Genomic DNA, 9815 nt, shown 5'->3' on the forward strand with positions numbered 1-9815 from the left:
TGGGTTGCAATACCTCCAACTTTGCTGATGTAGTCTCTACCGGCGAGAGGGTGGAGAACTACTTGAAGACGTGCAAGATCCAGAATGGGGCTGGATCGTCATCAGGTGTGAAGAAGTCGTTCATTCAGGGATAAAAGAGAAGAGAAGGGGATGCAAATGCCATATCTTCTTATCAGGACAGGGGTAACCGGAGGAATAACTTTCAGAACTATCATCAACAACCGTATGTTACGGCTGTGACCATTCCGGCTGCACCACCACTACAACAACAACCACAACGTCAGCAAACTCAGTACCAACAACAACAACCGGGTAACAGACCCTCCTATCAACAGAGGCAAAGGATGATGGACCGACATTTCGACACTCTTCCAATGTCGTACGCTCAGTTGCTTTCTAGTCTTCAATAACTATAACTTGTGCAGTTACGCACTCTGGCTCCTCCTGTTGGTAGGCTTCCAGTGGGTTACGACGCTAACGCTAGGTGTAGCTTCCACTCTGGGGCCCCTGGCCACAATATTGAGAACTACAAAGCTTTTAAGCATGTAGTTCAGGACCTCATAGATTCAAAGGCCATCAACCTTGCACCGGCTCCTAATGTCGTCAACAATCCCATGCCACAACATGGTAGTGCGAATGTTAATATGATGGAAGGGGAAGCCAGATCCGTCAAAGATGTGTTGAAGCTGAAGACTCCGTTGTTGGATATCAAGGGCTACTTGTTGAAGGCCAATGTTTTCCCTGGTTGTGGGAAGGTTTGTGTGGATTGTGCTACTAAGAGTGGAGGTTGTTTGAAGCTGCAGCAGGGTATCTAGGCCTTGCTCGACGAAGGTACCCTCCAGGTTGAAGATTTGTCTGTCCAAGAGTCTGTGGAAGGGGTTGAGGAAGAGGTGTTTGAAGATGCTACTGATGAATTCGCAGATGTTGTTCCTACTGATTCTGTAATCCATGATGGTGTATTTAATTTTTCCAATGTTGTTGCTGATATCCCAAACAATGTGGTTGATTCTGATGTAATTGAACTTGATTCCGATGTTTCGGATGTTTATGTTTCAATGAATGAGATTTCAGAGTATGACTATGATGTTGCTACTATCACTATTTTCTACCCAACTAATCAGATCAATGTACCAAAAGCGCAACCGGTGCCACCAGCGCGACCATCCACTATGACTATCACAACCCCTGGTCCTTTACCTTTCACCAGCGAAAGGGCCATTCCTTGGGATTATGGGGGGAGTGTGTACACGCACGATCATGGGGTAGAACGGCCACTGAAGGTAGAAGAGGGTCAGAAGTCTGAACTTGAAGTTAAAGGTCCCGCAGTGGACAATGTTGGTGGAATCGGGCGATTCACCAGGAGTGGTAGACTGTTCTCACCACCCGTTACTCAAACTGATAGTGCTGATGCTGCAGCAAAAGCCAAAGGCGAGCAAGTCGTGAATGATGGTGCCTCTGCACCCCAGGCTGGTTCTGAGCCCACTTTTGCGAAGGATGTGGACGAGCTTTTGAGAATTATAAAGAAAAGTGACTACAAGGTAGTCGATCAGTTGATTCAGACTCCGTCCAAGATATCTATTCTCTCACTCCTATTGTGTTCAGAGGCGCACAGGGAGGCACTGCTGAAAGTCCTAAATGCTGCATATGTGCCTCAGGAGATCTCAGTGAACCAACTGGAAGGAATCGTTGTAAATGTTCATGCAAGCAACGGGTTAGGTTTTACTGATTTGACTTAACACCAGCTGGACGCAACCATAACAAGGCTTTGCACATCTCGATGGAATGCAAAGACACCGTGTTATCTCATGTTCTGGTGGATACAGGTTGCTCTCTCAATGTGCTACCCAAGAGAGCCCTGTCAAGGTTAGAAGTAGAGGGTTTGGTCCTGAAGCCTTCAGATCTTATTGTGAGAGCCTTTGATGGTTCTAAGAGGTCGGTGTTCAGAGAGGTAGAATTTCCAATTCGGATTGGATCACAAACCTTCAACACCGTCTTCTATGTGATGGATATCAGTCCTTCCTATAGTTGCCTACTGGGTCGTCCTTGGATCCACAACGCTGGGGCAGTCTCTTCAACTTTACATCAGAAGATTAAATTCCCAGTCAATGGAAGGATTATCACCGTCTGTGGTGAGGAGGATATTCTGGTCAGTAACCTGTCTACATTCAAGTATGTAGAAGTAGAAGGTGAATTTCATGAGACCCTATGTAACAGCCCAATTTTAGTAATTAGTTCGTATATTATTATTATTATATTATATTTAATTATTTGGAGTGTTAAGTAATTAATCGGTTGTTAGGTAGTATAATGATCGAGTATATTAATTAATTTGGTGTGTTAATTAATTATTTAGTTGATATAATTAAATAATTGAATTAACTAACTTGGTGTGCATAGTGAGTGGTTTAATTTATTTAAATTTAAATAAGAGATATTTAAATATTAGGTTTTATTAGGCCTAGTAATTAAATTATATGGATATAATGACTTAAGCTCAAATAGGATACTAATATAAATAGTAAGAGGTGAGGAGAGTGAGAATTAGGATTCATTTGATCATTGAAGGCAATAGAGAAAGAGGAGAGGAAAAGTAAAGAGAAGAGATAGGGTTTCCATCAAATTGAAGAGGTAAGGGGGGAATCCTTATTATTATGGGTTAGTATGATTTGGTCAATGGGTAGATGTATGTTTAGGTTAAAATCTCTAATTTGCATAATTTTAGGATTGTTAGGTTTTTATGATTATGCTTGATTGTGGTGATTGATTGTATTAAAACTGCAAATTAACATTATATATTTGGAGTATTGTGTGAGTTATAATTTTCTGAACGTTTGGCTTTTTACGGAATTGAAATCGGAGGTCCGGAAGTCCTCCAACGATGAAAATCGGGGAAAATTCTGCATGCTGTCCGTCACACTCGCGGCCTGTTTTTATGTTTTATTGTCGAAATCGTTTTGGTCATAACTTTTGATCCGTAAGTCCAAATCGAGTGCCGTTTGAAGCGTTGGATAGACAAAACAGAGGGCTATAACTTTGTTTCAGGAATGAAATAATTTTGGGGATTATTTCATGGACGTTATGGGGGTTGAAGAAGATGAAAATTATGTTGGAAAATTTAATAAACAATAATTTTTAGTAATGCCTTCGTGCACGATTTTGATCATAACTTTTAACTCGTAAGTCCGATTTTGGTGGCGTTTGAAGCGTTAGAAAGCTAATGCTCATACCTAAAACATGGTATTGATTGTTATTATGTTTTAATAATATTCACATGCCTACTGTATTGATAAATATATTGGGTTATACGTTTGGTTGATGAATCATTGCATTGTTGTAATATGATTGCGTGTTAATTATGTTGTTATGTCGATGATGTTAAGATGTTGATGAGTTGTTGTTATTTGTTGATATTATTCATGTGGTAACATGAATTGGTTATTGCATGATGAATGGTGTGATGCATAATTATGAATGATATATTGTTATGAATGTGTATATGTGCCATTGGTGGATTTGTGGATGATATGTTGTTATGAATGTGTATATGTACCATTGGTGGATTGTGAATGATATATTGTTATGAATGTGTATATGTACCATTGGTGGATTGTGAATGATATATTGTTATGAATGTGTATATGTAATTGTGGATGATATGTTGTTATGAATGTGTATATGTACCATTGGTGGATAATTCATAGAGTTGAGTTATGGTGATACGTGGAATGTTAAGATGGTAGAGATGATCTTAATTGCATATGTGTTGGTATGTGTGCATTCATTCATAGCATGGTCGACTTCATTGTGGAAGTGGTGAAACTGTGGGTTCACATGAGCACTCATTGATCCTTAATTGGAAATAGGTGTGGTAGATGTAGCACTCATTGATCCTTATTGGAAACAAGTGAGGTAGATGTAGCACTCGTTGATCCTGAATTGGAAATAGGCGAGGTAGATGAGCACTCGTTGATCCTTAATGGAAATAGGCGAGGTAGTAGATGGTACCACATGCATAAAGTCACATGTCTTGCATTGAGTCACGTTAGAGTCAGGTGATAGTTGAATGTTTGCATGGTTGTGATTGTGATGTGTGTATGAGATATGGTAATTGAATTTGGTGATGTTTGGATACTTAACTTGGTGAAATATGTGATTATGTGATAATTGTGATTATGTGTATATTTGAGAATATTGCATTGAATTTTAGTATTAACTTCTTGAGTGTTAATGTATGTTTGAAACATGTGAAATAAATGTTGGTTAATATTATTGACATGATTATCCAAGGTGTGATGAATTCCTTTAATTGTTGATTTAATCATTGTGCCTTATTATGCTATTTCATAATGATTTGAATTCTTACTCTTTCTGTTTGAATGTTACCTTTACATGGGTATCGCGCAGATACTCAGGAGTAGTATCGCTGAAGTAGGAGGACGGTAGCTCGGTCGAGGTTAGCTGGAGAGCTGCGGTACTTCGTTTAGAGACTAAGTAGTGAGTCAATGCTCTAGTCATGTAACACTGGGTAGATTAGTAGTATTTAACTCATATCTGATTTGGATACGTTTTATGTTATTATTTGTGAACATGTTTAATTGAAGAGATTGTTGAGAGATGATCATGGTATGGGACATGGATCATTTTATGAAATACATGAGTATTCTTTATTTTCCGCTGCGAACGCATATGCTTGAATATTCATGATAATTGAGATGTGTTATTTTAAATGACCAGGTGTATTGTTGGTTTTTGAAAGCTTTTAGTTTTTGAAAACGTCGATGTGACACCCTTTTGTTTATATGCGTGCTTATTTACTCTGATTATATGTTAAATATTTTGGGGTAGAAAAAGGGGTGTTACACCCTATGTCAGGCCTTTGAGGCAGTTCAGATCAAGGACGCAGCTCCGGTGGAAGAAGTTAAACCGGGTGCCTCTATCTCGTCCTTCAAGCAGGCACAGGCCTTGGTAGATTCGGGCGTTGCCCCCGGTTGGGGACGTCTGTTGGAGTTACCAATGAAAGAAGACAAGTTCGGGATTGGGTATCAGCCAACTCTGACTTCTACAACTTCAACACTTCAGACTCGTCAGGGGCCGATTACTTTCTCCACCGTTGGCGTCATCCAATATGGCCAGGTCTCTGCGGTCAACGATGAAGATGGGAATAGTGATTGCGACATCGATAACTGGGTGCGTCTGAGGATCCCGGGTGAAGTCATCAACAATTGGTCTTCTGAGGAGATTGTCCAAGTCACTTTTCTGGAGGAGTAATTTTTCTTGTTTATTCATGCATGTCTAAGTCTTACGTTCCGCCCAGGGCGTAATGACTCATTGTAGGGCTCATCTATGCGAATACCTGCATTTTTATCATAAATAAAGGACGTCTTTTTGCATTCAAAATTTTGTTCACTGTTTTTCTATTTTTGTAGTTTTCAAAAAAACAAAAATAAAAAAATATCTGGCAATGTTTTGTTTAGTTTTCACTTTTTTCACACTCATAAGCACATACCATCACTCATGCAGATGCACATCACCGGATCCTATTGATAACGGTTCTGCTATGGCTCGCTTTGACTTTGAAAATCCGATCTTTCAAACTGAAGAAGAGGGTGATGAAGATTGTGAACTCCCCGAAGAACTTGCCAGGCTATTAAAGCAAGAGGAAATGGTCATTCAACCGCATCAAGAGTCTACTGAAGTGATTAATCTTGGCACCGAGGACGTCAAGAAAGAAATCAAGATAGGGGCTGCTTTGGAAGATGATGTGAAGAAGGGGTTGATTGAATTGCTAAAAGAGTATGCTGACATCTTCGCCTGGTCTTATCAGGACATGCCCGGGCTTGACACAGACATCGTGGTACACCGTTTGCCTCTCAAAGAGGATTGTCCTCCGGTCAAGCAGAAGCTCAGAAGAACAAGACCAGAGATGGCTGTCAAGATAAAGGAAGAAGTGCAAAAACAGTTGGATGCAGGGTTTCTAGCAGCCAACAATTATTCGCCATGGGTTGCAAACATCATTTCAGTACCTAAGAAGGATGGAAAGGTACGGATGTGTGTCGACTACCGGGATCTGAACAGAGCTAGTCCTAAAGATGATTTCCCATTACCTCACATCGACGTTTTGGTGGATAACACGACTCAGTTCTCGGTATTCTCCTTCATGGATGGCTTTTCTGACTATAACCAAATTAAGATGGCACCAAAAGACATGGAGAAGACAACTTTCATAACCCCATGGGGCACCTTCTGCTACAAGGTAATGCCGTTTGGTCTGAAAATGCTGGGGCAACATATCAACGAGCTATGGTAACTCTTTTCCATGATATGATTCATCATGAAATCGAGGTTTATGTTGATGATATGATTGCCAAATCTCAGACGGAAGAAGAACATTTGGTGAATCTGCAGAAACTGCTTGAGCGTTTGAGAAAATTCAAGCTGAGGCTTAATCCGAACAAGTGTACTTTCGGGGTGAGATCTGGAAAACTGTTGGGTTTCATTGTTAGCGGAAAAGGGATTGAGGTGGATCCTGACAAAGTAAAAGCGATACAGGAAATGCCTGAGCCAAGAACAAAGAAACAAGTCCGTGGTTTCTTAGGGAGGTTGAACTACATTGCAAGGTTCATCTCTCACCTAACAGCCACGTGTGAGCCAATTTTCAAGTTGCTAAGAAAAGATCAGGCTATCAGGTGGAATGACGATTGTCAAAGGGCTTTTGAAAAGATAAAAGAGTATTTGCAGAATCCCCCTATCCTCATGCCTCTAGTCCCAGGGAGACCGTTGATTATGTACTTGACAGTACTAGACAATTCCATGGGTTGTGTTCTCGGTCAGCACGATGAGACAGGTAGGAAAGAGCATGCCATCTACTACCTGAGTAAGAAATTCACAGACTGCGAGTCGAGATACTCAACGCTTGAAAAGACATGTTGTGCACTTGCATGGGCTGCTAAGCGATTGAGACAATACATGCTGACTCACACAACCTTATTGATCTCAAAGATGGATCCAGTCAAGTATATATTCGAGAAGTCAACTCTCACCGAAAGGGTTGCTCGTTGGCAAATGGTACTGACAGAGTACGACATCCAGTATACATCCCAGAAAGCCATCAAGGGGAGTATTCTGTCAGACTATCTTGCTCAGCAGCCGATTGATGATTATGAGCCGATGAAGTTTGATTTTCCAGATGAAGACATCATGTTCCTCAAGATGAAAGACTGTGAAGAGCCATTTGTTAAGGAAGGACCTAATCCAGACGAAAAGTGGACTTTATTGTTTGATGGGGCTGTCAATGCCAGAGGAAGTGGAATTGGTGTTGTCATTACTACTCCGAAAGGTGCCCACATGCCTTTCACCGCTTGTTTGACTTTTGAGTGCACCAATAATGAAGCTGAGTATGAAGCATGTATCTTGGGTATTGAGCAAGCCATTGATTTGAGAATCAAGACTCTGGACATCTTCGGAGATTCAACTCTAGTGATCAATCAAGTGAATGGTGACTGGAACACCCTCCAGCCCAATCTGGTCCCTTACAGAGATTACACGAGAAGATTATTGACTTTCTTCACAACAGTAAAGCTGTATCATATACCTCGTGATGAGAATCAGATGGCAGATGCTCTTGCCACTCTATCCTCCATGATCAACGTGATTCGGTGGAACCACGCTCCCAGGATTGATGTTAGGCGCCTCGACAGGGCCGCATATGTGTTTGCTGCTGAACTGGTAGTTGACGACAAGCCCTGGTATCACGACATCAAGTGCTTTCTAAAGAATCAAGAGTACCCTGCAGAGGCATCCAACAATGATAGAAAGACTTTGAGAAGATTGGCAGGCAGTTTCTTCTTGAACAAAGACGATGTTCTGTATAAGAGGAACTTCGACATGATTTTGCTCAGATGTGTGGATAGACACGAAGCAGACATGTTAATGCAGGAAGTTCATGAAGGCTCCTTCGGTACTCATGCCGGGGAACATGCAATGACTAAGAAATTGTTAAGAGCAGGTTATTACTGGATGACCATGGAATCTGATTGTTTCAAATATGCTCGGAAGTGTCATAAATGCCAGATTTATGCTGATAAGGTACATGTGCCGCCAAACCCTTTGAATGTGATGTCTTCGCCGTGGCCTTTTGCTATGTGGGGCATTGATATGATTGGAAAGATTGGAAAGATTGAGCCAACCGCCTCCAATGGGCATCGCTTCATCCTTGTTGCCATCGACTATTTCACCAAGTGGGTCGAAGCAGCATCATTTGCGAATGTCACCAGACATGTGGTTGCCCGATTCATTAAGAAAGAAATCATTTGTAGTTATGGCATTCCCGAAAGAATCATTACTGATAATGGTTCTAATCTCAATAACAAAATGATGAAGGAGTTGTGCCAGAAGCAATCCTTCTTCCCTTGTGTATGGTATGGAAGCAGTCCTACCTGTTGAAGTGGAGATTCCTTCTCTAAGAGTCATGTTGGATGTCAAGTTAGACGAAGCTGAATGGATTCAGACAAGGTTCAATGAGTTGAGTCTTATCGAAGAGAAGCGAATGGCAGCCATTTTTCATGGGCACTTGTATCAGAGTCGGATAAAGAGAGCCTTTGATCAGAAAGTGCGTCCTCGATGCTTCCAAGTCAGAGATTTGGTGTTGAAAAGGATCCTTCCTCCTCAGACAGATCACAGGGGCAAGTGGACCCCTAACTATGATGGACCGTATATTGTCACCAAGGTTTTTGATGGTGGAGCCTTAATGCTTGCAACTATGGATGGTGAAAACTTCACTTCCCCTGTGAACTCAGACGCAGTTAAAAAAATACTTCGCATAAAATAGACTCGCTGGACAATAAAAAGAATAGTCCAGGCAAAAAATGGGAATCCCGACGAACCAAGAAAATGAAAAGGTTCGGGAAAAAATTAGGGATTAAAAATGAAAAGATTGTACACCCGGTAAGTTGAAAACTTGAAAGGGCAACTTAGGCAAAAATGGGTATCCCGGTGGATTGAAAACCCGAAAGGGCGATCCAGGCAAAAGTTAGGGATTAAGCGAATGACTGCGTTCTGAGTAGTTCTGAATCTCATCCCATGTCGATAACTGGAAACTTTCGAAAGGTAGGAAACATTCCAATCACTCTTTTCAGAAAGTCGATCATCTGGAGGATCTTGAAGACGAGCGAGTCATAGCAGAATTGGAACCCGATAGGAATCCATTTCACATTGCCATTAGATTAATTTCTGTTTTTATCTTTTGTGCGATTACCTCTTTCCAGGGATTGCTTCCTGATGTAAATGCCTATTTAGAGGCCACTCAATCAATAAAGTCATGTTATTTAGTACATCTCTGTGTTCATTTTCATTTTACTGTTTTGTGTGCAAAAATGACATCCGAATTTTTGATAAACATTGCATCATGAAACATAAGAGCTTTATAGGTACGTGCTCAATAAACATTGAAAATTGCTGTAAATTTTAAGTGCTTGGGATCGTTTATTCAGAACAAGTACACTCGGGGCATTTCCTTAAGGTCCCCATCAAATGATCGCGGATGTTTTTCCTCAACAGTTGGAATTTGGTATCTTATCCCTGCAGAGTTGGTCCAAGCATTGGATTCTTAAATCCCCAGCAGTTTCTCATTACTGTACTCCCCCAAGCGGTTGTTTCAGATTATACACTCCCTAGTAGAGTTGATAGTGCCAGATTGTATATCCCCAACGGAGTTGATAGTGCCAGACTGTATCTTCCCAGCAGAAGAAGCTGCTCCTCAGAGTTCGATGCCAGATCGATGATCTCGATGCTAGACCCATGGTCTCTTTCCTTGAAGC

The sequence above is a fragment of the Lathyrus oleraceus genome, chromosome 2, assembly GCF_024323335.1.
Source record: "Lathyrus oleraceus cultivar Zhongwan6 chromosome 2, CAAS_Psat_ZW6_1.0, whole genome shotgun sequence".
Taxonomy (NCBI): domain Eukaryota; kingdom Viridiplantae; phylum Streptophyta; class Magnoliopsida; order Fabales; family Fabaceae; genus Lathyrus; species Lathyrus oleraceus.